This window comes from Ursus arctos, unplaced genomic scaffold (genome assembly GCF_023065955.2).
Source record: "Ursus arctos isolate Adak ecotype North America unplaced genomic scaffold, UrsArc2.0 scaffold_7, whole genome shotgun sequence".
Taxonomy (NCBI): Eukaryota; Metazoa; Chordata; class Mammalia; order Carnivora; family Ursidae; genus Ursus; species Ursus arctos.
The window spans coordinates 25,795,383-25,810,949 of record NW_026623089.1 but is presented as its reverse complement, the minus strand read 5'-3'; positions in this window follow the sequence as shown (position 1 = coordinate 25,810,949).

The window sequence follows — 15,567 nt, the reverse complement described above, 5'->3', positions numbered from 1 at the left end:
CGCAGTGAATATTCCTACACGTGAAACTGAGTATCTGTGGATTTTTTTAAATTTATTTATTTTTCAAGAGTTTATTCTTAATTGTATAACAGGATCTAAGACACCATTCTAGCTATAGATGGCAATAGGTGCTATGACAGGAAAGCCAGATGTTTAAACAGGAATGGAATTAAGGATCATCATTGCCTCAGGCACAAGGAACAGCTTATCTTTTGCCACATTTCTTAATGCCACCTGTGGCGGGAGGGGGGGGGCTTCCCCATGGCCTTCCCTTTTAGCTCCTTGAGTTTCTTCTGTTCCTCTGTTTCTACTTGAATGTCTTAGCTTCCTCATCCATCTCCTTGGCCTGCTTCTTGGGCTGCTTCAGGAGTTTCTTGTTACTCTTGTGGCCAGACATGGCACCTGCTGCCCTGTGAGGATATTTTTATAGGAAATACCCTAAAAGTGATTGCTAGGTCAAAGGATATGTACACTTAACATTTTGATTATTATTGCCCTCCAAAGCCATTATACTAATTTGTAATTCCAGTAACGGTTTATGAAAGTACTTTGCCCTCTTCCCCAACATTTGAATAAACGAAAGTGCTGTCTCTCTCTGTAAAATGTTTTTTTTGGGGAACGCCTGGGTGACTCAGTGGGTTAAGTGTCTGCCTTTGGCTCAGGTCATGACCCTGGAGTCCCAAGATCGAGCCCCGCGTCAGGCTCCCTGCTTAGCAGGGAGTCTGCTTCTCCCTCTTCTTCTACCCCTGCCCTTGCTTCTGTTCTCACGCACTCTCTCAAATAAATAAAATCTTTAAAAAGAAGTTTTTATTTTAATTGGGGTAAAGTACATATAATCTTTGCCACTTTTAACCATTTTATTATTTTAAGTTATCTTTACTGCCAACATGGGGCTCAAACTCATGACCTAGAGATCAAGAGTCACTTGCTCTACTGACTGAACCAGCCAGGCGCCCCATGTCTCTTAAAACATTGTGGTAAAAAACATTAAATTTACCATCTTAATTACTTTTTTAAAATTGAAGTACAGTTGACATACATTATTACTTTCAGGTGTACAACATAATTCAACATTTATATACATTATAATTTTTTTTGATGTAAAGTTCGATGATTCATTAGTTGCGTATAACACCCAGTGCACCATGCAATATGTGCCCTCCCTATCACCCATCACCAGCCTATCCCATTCCCCCACCCCCTTCCCTTCTGAAGCCCTCAGTTTGTTTCTCAGAGTCCATAGTCTCTCATGCTCCATTCCCCCTTCTGATTACCCCCCTTTCTTTATCCCTTTCTTCTCCTACCAATCTTTCTAGTTCTTATGTTCCATAGATGAGAGAAACCATATAATTGTCTTTCTCTGCTTGACTTATTTCACTTAGCAAGTGCCGTCCATGTTGCAGCAAATGTTGAGAAATCGTTCTTTTTGATAGCTGAATAATATTCCATTGTATATATGGACCAAATCTTCTTAATCCAGTCATCTGTTGAAGGGCATCTCGGCTCCTTCCAAGATTTAGCTATTGTGGACAGAGCTGCTATGAACATTGGGGTGCATATGGCCCTTCTCTTCACTACATCTGTATCTTTGGGGTAAATACCCAGTAGTGCAATGGCTGAATCATAGGGTAGCTCAATTTTTAACTTTTTAAGGGACCTCCACACTGTTTTCCAGAGTGGCTGTATAATTTTTAAAGATTTTTTTTAAAGATTTGTTTATTTTACAGAGAGTATGGAGGGGCAGTGGGAGAGGAAGGTGAGACGTAGACTCCCTGCTGAGCATGGAGCCTGATGCAGGGCTCAGTCCCACAACCCATGAGATCATGACCTGAGACAAAATCAAGAATTGGATGCTTAACCGACTGAGCCACCCAGGCACCTTTATTTTACATATATATATATATATATATATATATTACATAAATATATGTATACACACACATACACATTATGAAGTGATCACAAGTCTAGTTACCATTTGTCACCATGCAGTTATTACAATGTTATTGACAATATTCCCTATGTTGTACTTTACATCCCTGTGATTTATTTTATAACTGGAAGCTTGTACTCCTTACTCCCCTTTTGCCCATGCCCCCACTCTCCTTCATTCTGGCAACAACCACTGTTTGTTCTCTGTATTTTTTTTTTTAAGATTTTATTTATTTATTAGAGTGCATGAGCAGGGTGAAGGGCAGAGGGAGAAGCAGATTCCCCACTGAGCAGGGAGCCTGACACGGCTTGATCCCAGGCCTCTGGCATCATGACCTGTGCCAAAGGCAAACACTTAACTAGTTGACCGAACCACCCAAGCACCCCTTCTGTTTTTTTGTTTGTTTTTAAAGATTTATTTATTTTAGAGAGAAAGAGTGCTGGTGCTCAAGTGAGCAGGGGAGGGCGGGGGTGGGAGGAGAGAATCTTAAGCAGACTCCACTGAGCATGGAGTCCAGTGCAGGGTTTAATCTCGACCCTGAGATCGCGACCTGAACTGAAACCAAGAGTCGGAGGCTTAACCAACTGTGCCACCCAGGTGCCCCTGTTCTCTGTATTTTTTGAGTCTTTCTGTTTTGTTGTTTGCTTTTTAGATTCTACATATAAGTAAAATCACAGTATTTGTCTTTCTCTGTGTGACTTATTTCACTTAGCATAATATCCTTTGGATCCACCCATGTTGTTGAAAATAGCAAGATATTACTCTTCTTTTTATGGTTAAATATATATACACACACTGTATATAAACACACTACATCTTTATCCGTTGATCAATTGATGGACACTTAGATTGTTTCCATACCTTGGCTATTGTAAATAATGCAGAACATAGGGGTGCATGTATTCTCTTGAATTCGTGTTTTTGTTTTCTTTGAGTAGATACCTAGAAGTAGAATTGTTGGATCATAAGAGATTTCTATTTTCGATATGTTGAGGAACCTCCATACTGTTTTCCACAGTGGCTGCACCAGTGACGTTCTCATCAACGTACATGAGAGTTCCCTATTTTTCACATCCTTACTAACACTGGTTATTTTTGATACTAACCATTTGGGCAGGAGTGGGGTGATAGCTCCTTGTGGTTTTGACTTGTATTTCTCTGATTAGTGATGTTAAGCATCTTTTCATGTGTTTATTGGCTCTATGTCTTTTTTTGAAAAAATGTTCAGGTCCTCTGTTCATTTAATTGGATTTTTTTTTTTTTGGTGTTGAGTTATATGAGTTTATGTATTTTAAATATTAACCTCTTACTGGATCTATCATTTGCAAATATCTTCTCCCATTCGGTAGTTTGCCTTTTTTGTTGATGGTTTTCTTTGCTGTGCCAAAGCTTTTTAGTTTCTTCTTTTTTCTCTTTTCTCTTCTCTTTTTTTTTTCTTGCTTTTGTTACCCCTGCCTGAGGAGACAGGGGCCTCCCAAAATATTGCTAAGAACAGTGTCCTTATTTCCCCCCCAAGAGCAGCATTTAATTACTCTGCCCTCCACGCACACTTATCATAGAGGCTGGCTCAGTGATGGGAGTCACTTCTGGCTTCCAGGGAAACGAGGCTGCCTCTCCTCATTTTGTGCTCCTGCTGCAAGGCATGCTGGGTACCCTGGCATGTTCACTGCTCTTGGCCTTTGGTGAGACCCCCAGTGCTGCCATGACTGGGTGTGGTGGGAGGCAGGACACTGTTGGTGCTCGGAGCACGCACCTAACAGACTGGGTGCCCATTAGAATCTGGTTTATTGTTCCTCTTAAGACACATGCAGGACGCACCTTCTCACTGACCATCCTCATCTCTTCTTTCCTGGCCGCCAGCTCAACGAAGTCACCCTCCAGACCTTTGAGGAGGGTGCCTTGCAGGCCTGGGCTCCCTGGTACCCCTCACTGCATATGGACAGCCTAGACCGGACTTGAGTTTGGGCATCAGGGCTGACTGGAGTCTGAAGTGTCAGTCTGCCCTTGTTTTCTTTTAGGAGTTTTATGGCCTCAGGTTTTATATTTAGGTTTTTAGTCCATTTTGAGTTTATTTTTGTATATGGCATAAGAAAGGGGCCCAATTTCATTTTTGTGTATGTAGCTGTTCAGTTTTCCTACCATAATTTATTGAAGAGACTGTCTCTTCCTCATTTTATATTGTTCCCTCCTTTGTCATAGATTAATTGACCATATAAACGTGCGTTTATTTTTGGAATCTCTTCTGTTCCATTGATTTATGTATCTGTCTTTGTGCCAGCACCATATTGTTTTGATTACTGTAGCTTTATAGTATAGTTTGAAACCTGGAAGCCTGATACCTGCACCTTTGTTTTTCTTTCTCAAGATTGCTTTGGCTATTCAGGGTGTTTTGTGGTTCCACATAAATTTTAGGATTGTTTGTTCTATTTCTGTGGAAAAAAAATTTTTTTTTAATTAAAATTTTTTTGGAGGCACCTGGGTGGCTCAGTCAGTTAAGCATCTGCCTTCAGCTCAGGTCATGATCCTGGGGTCCCAGGATCCAGCCCTGCATCAGAATACCTGCTCAGCGGGTAGTCTGCTTCTTCCTTTGCCCCTCCCCCACTTATCCTATGTGTGTCTCTCTTTCTCAAATAAATAGATAAGATTTTTTTTTTAAAGATTTTATTTATTTGTCAGAGACAGCGAGAAAGGGAACACAAGCAGGGGGAGTGTTTATTCTCTTTCTGGGAGTTGGTTATTAGTGTATAGAAATGTAACAGATTTCTGCATATTAATTTTGTATCCTGCAACTTTACTGAATTGTTATTTTCTTTATATAGTGTAATGTCATCTGGAAATAGTGACAGTTTTACTTTTTCCTTAATAATAGCCTTTTATTTCTTTTTCTTTTCTGATTGCTGTGGCTAGGACTTCTAACATTATGTTGAATAAAAGTGGCAGGAGTGGACATTCCTGTCTTGTTCCTGATCTTAGAGAAAAAGCTTTCAGCCTTTCACTGTTGAGTATGGTGTTAGCTGTTGATTTGTCATACATGACTTTTATTATTTTTTAAAGATTTTACTTATTTGGGGCACCTGGGTGGCTCAGTCAGTTAAGCATCTGCCTTCAGCTTGGGTCATGATCCTAGGATGCTGGGATCGAACCCCATGTTGGGCTCTCTGCTCAGTGGGGAGCTTGCTTCTCCCTCTCCCTCTGCCTGCTGCTCCCCCTGCTTTGTGCGTGCCCATTCTCTCTGTCAAATAAAATCTTTAAAAAAAAATATTTTACTTATTTATTTATTTTAGAGAGAGACAGAGAGAACATGCACTAGAGTGGGGGGAAGTTGGCAAAAGGAGAGGAGAAGTAGACTCCCAAATAGATGTGGGGCTCAGTCTCACAACCCTGGGATCATGACCTGAGCTGAAATCAAGAGTCAGATGCTTAACCGAATGAGCCACCCAGGCACCCCTTGGTCTTTATTACTTTGAGGTATATTCCCACTCTACCCACTTTGTGGAGAATTTTTATCATAAATGGATGTTGAATTTTTTCAAATGCTTTTTGTGCATCTGTTGAGATGATCCTATGATTTTATCCTTCATCTTGTTAATTTGTATCATGTTGATTGATTTGCAGATATCAAATGATTTTTGCAATCCTGGAATAAATCCCAATTGATTTTAGTGTATGATCCTTTTAATGTATTGCTGAATTCAGTTTGCTGATACCTTGTTGAAAACTTTTACATCTATGTTCATTGAGAATATTGGCCTGTAATTTCCTTTTTTTGTAATGTCTTTATCTGGTTTGGGTATCAGGGTAACGCTAGGCTCCAATCTTAACCTTTTTTTTTTTCTTTTTTAGTAATCTCTACACCCATCATGGGGCTCGAACTCACAACCCCAAGATCAAGAGTTGCATGCTCTTCTGACTGAACCAGCCAGGTGCCCCAGTCTTAACCATTTTTAAGATTTTTACTTATTTATTTTTTTGAGGGAGAGCAAGTGAGCAGGAGGAGGAGCAGAGGGAGAGGGACGAACAGTCTCAGCACAGAGCCTGATGGGAGGCTCAATTTCATGACCCTGAGATTTTTTTTTTTTTTTTTTAAGATTTTATTTATTTATTTGACAGAGATAGAGACAGCCAGTGAGAGAGGGAACACAGCAGAGGAGTGGGAGAGGAAGAAGCAGGCTCCCAGCGGAGGAGCCTGATGTGGGGCTCGATCCCGCAACGCAGGGATCACGCCCTGAGCCGAAGGCAGACGCCCAACCGCTGTGCTACCCAGGTGCCCCTCAGATTTTTTTTTTTTTAAGATCTTGTTTGTTTATTTGTCAGAGAGAGAGAGACAGCACAAGCTGGGGGAGCGGCAGGCGGAGAGAGAAGCAGGCTCCCTGCTGAGCAAGGAGCCCGATGTGGGACTCGATCCTAAGACCCTGAGATCATGACCTGAGCTGAAGGCAGACACGGACTGGGCCACCCAGGCATCCCTGGATTATTTTATCTTTTTCTTAATGATTTGTAAGTGCTCTTGATGTATTAAAGAGATTAGCCCTGGGGCGCCTAATTGGCTCAGTTGGTGGTGCATGCAATGCTTGATCTCAGGTTTGGGGGTTTGAGCCCCATGTTGGATATAGAGATTACTTAAAAATAAAATCTTAAAAAAAAAAAAAAGGAAGAAAAAGAGGTTAGCTCTTAATCACAGATTAAAACTTTTTTTTAGGTATTTTCATTTTAAAATTGAATATAATATGTATCCATTTACTTTTCTCTTAAAATTGATGAATAATTTGTAAACTTATTGTTTTGTTTGTTTTTAAGGATTTGGGTTTTTGTTTTTTGTTTTTTGGTTTTTTTTAAGTAATCTCTACACCCAACATGGCGCTCAAACTTGTAACCCTGAGATCAAGTTGCGTGCTCTTCTGACTGAGCCAGCCAGGCGCCGCAGCTTATTCTTTATTGTTTGAACTATGGCTTATTTGTTTTTTTCTTTTGCATTTTATAAATATAACCCTTCCTAGCCGTGTTTGCCTTTTTAACTTAGTAGACCTCCTTTCCTCTTAGGGCCTTGCAAAGCTCAGCCTTCCATATATATATATATATAAATAAACCTTATATATATCTATATATCTATAGATATATAGATATATATATATATAATGTGTGTGCGTGCATGCAGGTAAAGTGTTACATAATGAAGCAGTTTAATAAATTGTCTAACACAGCATTTACTGAAAGATTACTTAACCTCTCTGAGTCTACTTTCTCATATTTAAAATGACAGAGTATTTTCTTACTTTATCTGTAAAATCTGACTACCCCACAGGACTGTTGTAAGGACTGAGGATTTATCTAAAACACTTAGCACAGTCCCTGGCACATTATAAGGACTCTGACTGCCACTTGCACAATAAAAGGGGGTTTGGGGAATAACATTCCTTGGTGTCCTCGTGATACACAACATACATTTGAACAAAGTCTTGAGTCGTATCTTAGAGTTAATGGTTATATCCAGGCAATGTTTTTTGTTGTTCTTTGATGTTTTCTATTTAGTCTTCATTCATGAATGTGTGTGTGTGTGTGTGTGTGTATGCTAAATATTTATATGCAGAATTGATCCTATTTCTTAGATTTGTGAGGGATCTGGAATTCCCACCCAGTGCTGATGGGTTCAGGCACTGTTGCTGAAATCCATAAATTCAGCGAATTACACACGTGATGGCTCATTGCCCTCTGCAGTGTACTTACTTCATATGGACAAAAGGTAGGAGACTTTCCAACACCTTGTAGGTTTGTGCTTTGCAGGTTATATCCTCACTGCAACCCAACCCTGTTAGATCAAGATTTCTCACCCTCAGCACCATTACCAATTTGGGCCAGGTAATTCTTTGTTGTGGAGGACCGTCCTGTGTTTTGTAGTTTGTGTGGCAGCATCCCTGGCTTCTACCAGAGGGTGTCAGTATCATCTCCCAGTTTGGACAACCAAAAATGCTCCTGATAGATACCTAGGAATAAACCTAACCAAAGAGGCAAAGGATCTTTTCTCATAAAACTATACAACACTCATGAAAGAAATTGAGGAAGACACAAAAAAATGGAAAAACATTCCATGCTAATGGATTGGAAGAGCAAATATTGTGAAAATGTCTGTGCTACCTAGAGCAATCTACACATTCAGTGCAATCCCTGCCAAAATACCATCAACTTTTTCCATAGAGCTGGAACAAATAATCCTAAAATTTATATGGAACCGGAAAAGACCCCAAATAGCCAAAGGAATGTTGAAAAAGAAAACCAAAACAGGGGGCATCACAGTTCTGGACTTCAAGCTCTATTACAAAGCTGTAATCATCAAGACAGTATGGTACTGGCACGAAAACAGACACACAGATCAATAGAACAGAATAGAGAACCCAGAAATGGACCCTCAACTCTATGGTCAACTAATCTTCGACAAAGCAGGAAAGAATGTCCAATGGAAAAAGACAGTCTCTTCAACAAACGATGTTGGGAAAATTGGACAGCCACATGCAGAAGAATGAAACTGGACCATTTCCTTACACCATACACAAAAATAGACTCAAAATGGATGAAAGACCTAAATGTGAGACTAGAGGAGAACACAGGCAGCAACTTCTGTGACCTTGGCCACAGCAACTTCTTGCTAGACACCTCTCCAATGGCAAGGGAAACAAAGGCAAAAATGAACTTTTGGGACTTCATCAAGATAAAAAGCTTTGCACAGCATAGGAAGCAGTCGGCAAAACCAAAAGACAACCGACAGAATGGGAGAAGATATTTGCAAATGACATATCGGATAAAGGGCTAGTATCCAAAATCTTTAAAGAACTCATCAAACTCAACACCCAAAGAACAAATAACCCAATCAAGAAACGGGCAAAAGATATGAACAGAGATTTCTCTAAAGAAGACATCCAAATGGCCAACTGACACATGAAAAAATGCTCAACATCACTTGGCATCAGGGAAATACAAATCAAAACCACAATGCGATACCACCTCACATGAATCAGAATAACTAAAATTAACAAGTCAGAAAACGACAGGTGTTGGTGAGGATGCAGAGAAAGGAGAACCCTCTTATGCTGTTGGTGGGAATGCAAGCTGGCGCAGCTGCTCTGGAAAACAGTATGGAGACTCCTCAAAAGTTGAAAATAGAGCTACCCTATGACCCAGCAATTGCGCTACTGGGTATTTAGCCCAAAGATACAAACGTAGTGATCCGAAGGGGCACCTGCACCCCAATGTTTATAGCAGCAGTGTCCACAATAGCCAAACTATGGAAAGAGCCCAGATGTCCATTGACAGATGAATGGATAAAGAGGTGTGGTATATACACACACACACACACACACACACACACACACACACACACACACTGGAATACTACTCAGCCATCAAAAAAATGAAATCTTGCCATTTGCAATGATGTGGATGGAGCTAGAGGGTATTATGCCAAGTGAAATAAGTCAATCAGAGAAAGACAATTACCATATGATCTCACTGACATGTGGAATTTAAGAAATAAAACAGAGGATCATAGGGGAAGAGAGGAAAAAATAAGATGAAACCAGAGAGGGAGACAAACCATAAGCGAGTCTTAATAATAGGAAACAAACTGAGGGTTGCTGGAGGGGCGGGGGGTGGGGTACGGGGTGATGGACATTCAGGAGGGCATGTGATGTAATGAGCACTGTGTATTATATGACTGATGAATCACAGACCTGTACCTCTGAAACCAATAATACATTATATGTTATTTAATTGAATTTAAATTTGAAAAATGGAAAAATAAAAATTTTAAAAATGCTCCTGATAGTGCCACATGTCCCCTGGGAGACAAAGTCACCCCTAGTTGAGACCACTGGGGAAACAGCTGAATATCAAGTGATTTGCTTAGGGTTGATAAAACTGCAACTTGTGGCACATCGAGGTAAGAATTCAGGTTTCTGTCTTTTTGAATATCCATCTACCCGTATTCAATATTCAGTATCTATATTGTACCAGCCATAGAACTCTTTGAGAGCTCAGTGTCTAATGGGGGAAATTGGACCTGGGAACAGTTCAATACACCATGCTGAGTCCTGACACCAAGGGCCAGAGTAGCACCCCAAAGGGGACAAGCAAGGAAAGACTTAGCTGACACTGGCCCAGGATTCTGAGAAGAAAAGCAGTTTCAGATATAAGGAAGGCACATGCCATGCAAGAAAGAGGAAAATTTTCTAGTGGGAGAAGAGGGAGTTTAGGATGGAGCAAGTAGAGGGTGTGTGGGAGGTAGGGGCAAGATAAGGCTAAGTCTGTTCAATGGTGGTGGCCTTTTGTACCCGGATCAGGAGTTAGTACTTTGTTTGGCCCACCCATGTATGTTAGGGGATGACTATAGTCTAGTGCAATGCTCCTGGCACGAATACAGCTGCCAGGAAAGCCGAGCTCTGACTGGTCACTGAGTTCTCATCCCTTGCTCCCTGCAGAGCCTGCTTAAACTGTCTGCAGTTACTAAAGAGGCCAGTAGATGGGGCTCTTGCCCACTTCTGCGTGAAGGTTGGCATCCTTATTCCAGTTACACATTCAACAGATTCAGAGAACCTGCTGTTAACTTTTGGATACAGAGATGAATAAAACAGGCCCTCGTTTGAAGACCCTTGGTTCGGGAGAGTGGGGAGGGGAGGCCCTCTGGTCTCTAGTCTGTTTTGATTATCTAATGAGAGGTGACCAGGTAACCTGAAAGCTAGCAAGAGGCAACGTGGCTTATAAAGGAGCCCGATGTTCACCATGGAACCCTCAGCCTTCCCCTCAGGTTTTCACAAGGGTGATTCCTACAGGTCTGCACTCCTTATGGAAACTGAAGACCTGTGTCCTTCCTAGGCCTGGGAGCTCAGAGGCTCTAGCACTTTTCTCTTGTCTTCCCTGTGTCCCCTCCTCTCCCAGCATAATCCCCTTATGGAGCTCAGGATTGAGAACAAATGCCAGGCTTCCACCTTGGAAGTGGGTTGGAGGGTGGGGGGAGTACAGAGTATTTCAATAAATTAACCTTCCAGACACAGAAAATCATCCATTCAGCAATTATGAGTGCTTATTACATGCTAGGCATATGTGTGATTCTGTGTGAGAGATGATGAGGATACAATCATGAATTAAACAAAACAAGGCACAGTCCCAGCAACCAAAGTTTATCCAGGCTAATGAGGGGGCAAAGATAGTAATCATTACAAGTAAATGCATAAATATAAACCTAAGTGCAAAGAAGGCAATGTGCAAAGAGTTATGAGAACATGTAATGGGCAGCTGACCCATGTGATGGTGGGACTTCCTCACAGATTGATGACCATGTAACTTATCATCTAAACCGGGATGCTTTTGAGAGTGAAAGGGAGAACAGTTAATTATGCTGAGATAAACAGGTATAAACTGAGAGTGCCCTAGGTAAGCCAGGACATATGGTCAACATAGTAATAGAAATTTTTACTGAGGAAGTGATGTTTCAGCTGAGATTTGATGGTGAGAGTTAATTAGGTGAAGGTGGAAGGGCTGTGTGTTTTTTCCAGTTAAAGGGAATAGCATGTATAAAAGCCTTTTGGTGAGAAGGAGCATGATGGAGACCCCAGTCTGAAAGAAGGTCTATGCAGAATGAGGAAAGCAGTAGAAGATGAGGCTAGAGACGTACATAGGGATCATAACATGCAGAGCCTTTGTAAGGCATGTTAAAGATTTTGGTCTTTATTCTGAAGGCAATAGGAAGCTATTGAAGAGTATGCGTCTTAGCTTGGGCTGCTGTAGCAAAGTACCATGGATTGGGTGGCTTTAAGAAATTTAGCTCATAAGTCTGGAAGCTGGGAAGGCCAAAATCAAGATGTAGGCGTATTTGGTTCCCAGTGAGAGCTGTCTTCCTCACTTGCAGATGGCTTTTTGCTGTGTTGTCTCATGGTGGGGAGGGAGAGAACAAGCTCTCTTGATCTTTTTAGAAGGACATTATTAATCCCATCACGGAAGCTCCACTCTCAGGACCTCGTCTAAACTTAGTTCCCAAAGGCCCTGCCTCCTCATACTATCACATTCAGAGTTAGAACTTCAACAAATGAATTTTAGGGGGACATATTCAGTTTTGGAACAGTGAATATATATGTATGTGTTTTAAATTTTTTTTTATTAGGGAAAATTTCAAATATATACCAAAGTGGAGAGAATAGTATAATAAATCCCTGTCTTCCCATTCAGCTCTTATCAATCCGTGGTCTATCTTGTTTTATCTCTAATACTGCAACCCATACCTTTCCCCATCCTCTTCCCATTGGATTGGTTGGGTTGTTTTTTTTTTTTTAAAGATTATTTATTTATTTATTTGTCAGAGAGAGAAAGAGGGAGCACACAAGCAGGGGGAGCAGCAGGCTCCTACTGAGCAAGGAGCCAGATGTGGGACTTGATTCCAGGACCCTAGCTAGGATCACGACCTGAACTGAAGGCAGACACTTAACCAAATGAGCCACCCAGGTGTCCCACCCATTGGATTGTTTTGAAGTAAAGAAAACCTTAATTGTACCCATAAGTAATTTACATATGTATCTCTAAAGCTTAAAGCCTTAAAAAATAAAACCACATTTCTGTTATTGCATCTGAAAGAATTATCAGTACAGTAATCAGTTGACATTAAATATCCTGTCAGTATCACTGAGTTTTGTTATAGACTGGTGACCTGATCAGATTTGCATGCTGCAAAGCCTAATCTGCCTGCTGTGAGAATAGACTGAAGGGGTCTGGAGTGGGTATTTTGCAATCAGTTAGGCCACCTCAGTAGTCCAGGTGAGATCGTTTTGGTCACCTGAATTAAAGCGGTGGTAAAGAATATGGATAGAGGTTGATGAAGTTGAGAAACATTTAAGAAATAAGTTAGAGCTTGATTGGTGCAGTGGGGATAGAGGAGCAGTGAGGAAGAGCGAGGTCTTAAGAGTGACTCTTAGATATTTTTCCCAAGAACTGGATGAATGGTGGTGCTATTCCTGGGATGAGGAACAGTGGAAATTTTGGTTGGGAATATGTTTGAGGAGCTTTTGAGACATCTAAGTGAAAACGTTGAGAAGTCAGGGGAGATTTATGCTACTGCAGCTTGGTGGAGGGGTTAGGACTGAGGGCTGAGGATACAAAATAGGGGCTCACTGATGAGACAACAGTGTGGTAAGGAGGGCATTGGAGCAGGAGTGTGGAGTCCTGGATTCTAGTTCTGCTCTGCCTGGGACTTACAAGTAACTTTGGGCAACTCACTTCCTCTCCAGAACTCTCAATATATCCTTATCTGGGGACACACCACCTCCCCCAAATTGTCCCATAGTCCTGGCACAGATGAGCCCTCAGGACTTTGCTCTAAGCCTTTTTTTCACCCCTGCTCGTTCCCAATCATCTCCCTTTTCCTCTCCTCCCCATCTCCTGAAATATCCTGATATATATTATAGATAGATAGAGATAATAGATAGAGATACAGTATATAGGTAGTGTGTGTGTGTATAGTATATAGGAGTATATCTCTATGTATCTACTATAATATATATATCATATATATTATATATTATATATAATTAATATTATTATTAATATTATGATTATCATACAATTATTATATAATATTATAACACATAAAATTATTATATAATTATAATTATTATATAATTAAATATAATAATTAATTATTAATATTAACATTATTAATATATATTATATATTATATATATCCCTAAAGAGTATATATAGTCTTGTTTACATAATTTAGATATTTTATGTAAATGTACCATACCCTGTGTATGTACCCTGTACATATTCTCCTGTGACTTGCTTATTTCACTGATGTATCATAGGCCCCTGTATATTTCCATTTCTTTAATTAACTTGTTGACAGGCATTCAGGCTGTGATGCTGCTCTGAACAGTCTTATAATTGTCTACTGATGTACATGTGTGAGAGTTCTCTTGAGTATAAAACCAGAAGGGAAAGTGCTGGTCAGAGTAAATGCATCTTCAATCTTCCATGTAATGCTGGTTTTCCAAAGGTCTTTACTAATTTACACTCCCGCCAGCAGCTCAAGAGCATTCTTGTTCCACATTTTCCCCACTGGGTAAGATATTAACTCAACTCCCATCCCCAGCTTTTGGGTAAAATGTTATCTTATTTTGGTTTTAATTTGGATTTCCCTGACAACTAATTAGGTTGAACACCTTTACAAAATATTCATTTACTATTTGGATTTCCTCTTCTGAAGGTGTCTGCTTAAGTCTTTTGCCCATTTCTTAAATTAGGTTTTCTGTCTTTTATTGATTTGTAGAAGTTCTTTATGTATTTTGGATACAATTCCTTGATGGTTTTATACTGTGTATCTTCTCCAGTTCTGTGTCTTGCCTTACTTTCTTTGTTGTATTTTTTTGTTGAACAGAAAGTTTGCTTTCTCATTTAGTCAAGTGCCAGATATCTTTCATTTGCCCCTCCATATACACTTTCTACCTTTCTCCACTGGCTCTCTGCCTGGGGAGGTTGACCTCTAGGAACTACATCATTGTGCTCTGTGCCCTTTGGCTTCTGGTTGGGTTTGGTCCAATGGGGTGTTCCAGTAGGATAGTATAAGAAGGTAGAGGATGAGAGTAGGTATTTATTTCTTCTACCGCCAGCCTCCTGTGTCCTCAAATAAAAAATCACTGCTCTCCTCCACGCGGTCTCCTTTGCAAACTTTTTCCATCAGGGACCAGAGCTCCTTACACTCACCGCTTTTGCTCAAGTGTGGTAACATCCTGCTGCCTGTAGCTCCCAGTCAAAGCACTGTCTTAAATTCTCCTATACCCATACTGCTGTAAGTAATCTTTTTAATGTAAAGGACCTTTTCTCAGACCATTTTAATCTGAGTGTGTCATCTGTTTCCTATTCATCTGTTGGACTTAATACTTACTAATATTTCCTTTTAAAATTAGTGGTTTTTGTCTGTTCTTTAAGAAAATTTTGTTGGGGCACCTGGGTGGCTCAGTTAGGCATCTGCCTTCATGATGCCAGGGTCCTGGGATGGAGCTGCTTGTTGGGCTCTCTGTTCAGCGGAGAGTCTGCTTCTCTCTGTTCCTCCGGTGCCCCCCCCACTTGTGCTGTCTCGCTCTCAAATAAATAAATAATAAAATCTTTTTTAAAAAATTAAGTGTTTAGGAAAAAAATAAAATTTTCCTTATCCTGAGGTAATGAAAATATTCTATATTATCTTCTATTTTAAAAAGATTATTATATTTAAATTCAGTTGACTAACATATAGTGTATCATTAGTTTCAGAGGTAGAGTTCAGTTATTCATCCATTGCCTATAACACCCAGTGCTCATTACATCCCATGCCCTCCTTAATGCCCATCACTCAGTTAACTCATCCCCCCACCCTATATTATCTTCTAAAAGCTTTATTTGTTTTCCTTGTTTTGGTCTATAGCTTACCTGATTTTAATTTCTCAGACCTCCCATATTTATAGAGATTATGTTATTATGGCCCAGCAAATGGTCTGTCTTGGTGGCTATTTCATGTGCATTTGAAAAGAATGTGTATTTTGGTATTGTTGGTGGAATTATCTATAAATGTCAACCAGGGCAAGTTGGTTGGTAGTATTGTTCAAGTCTTCTACATCTTTGCT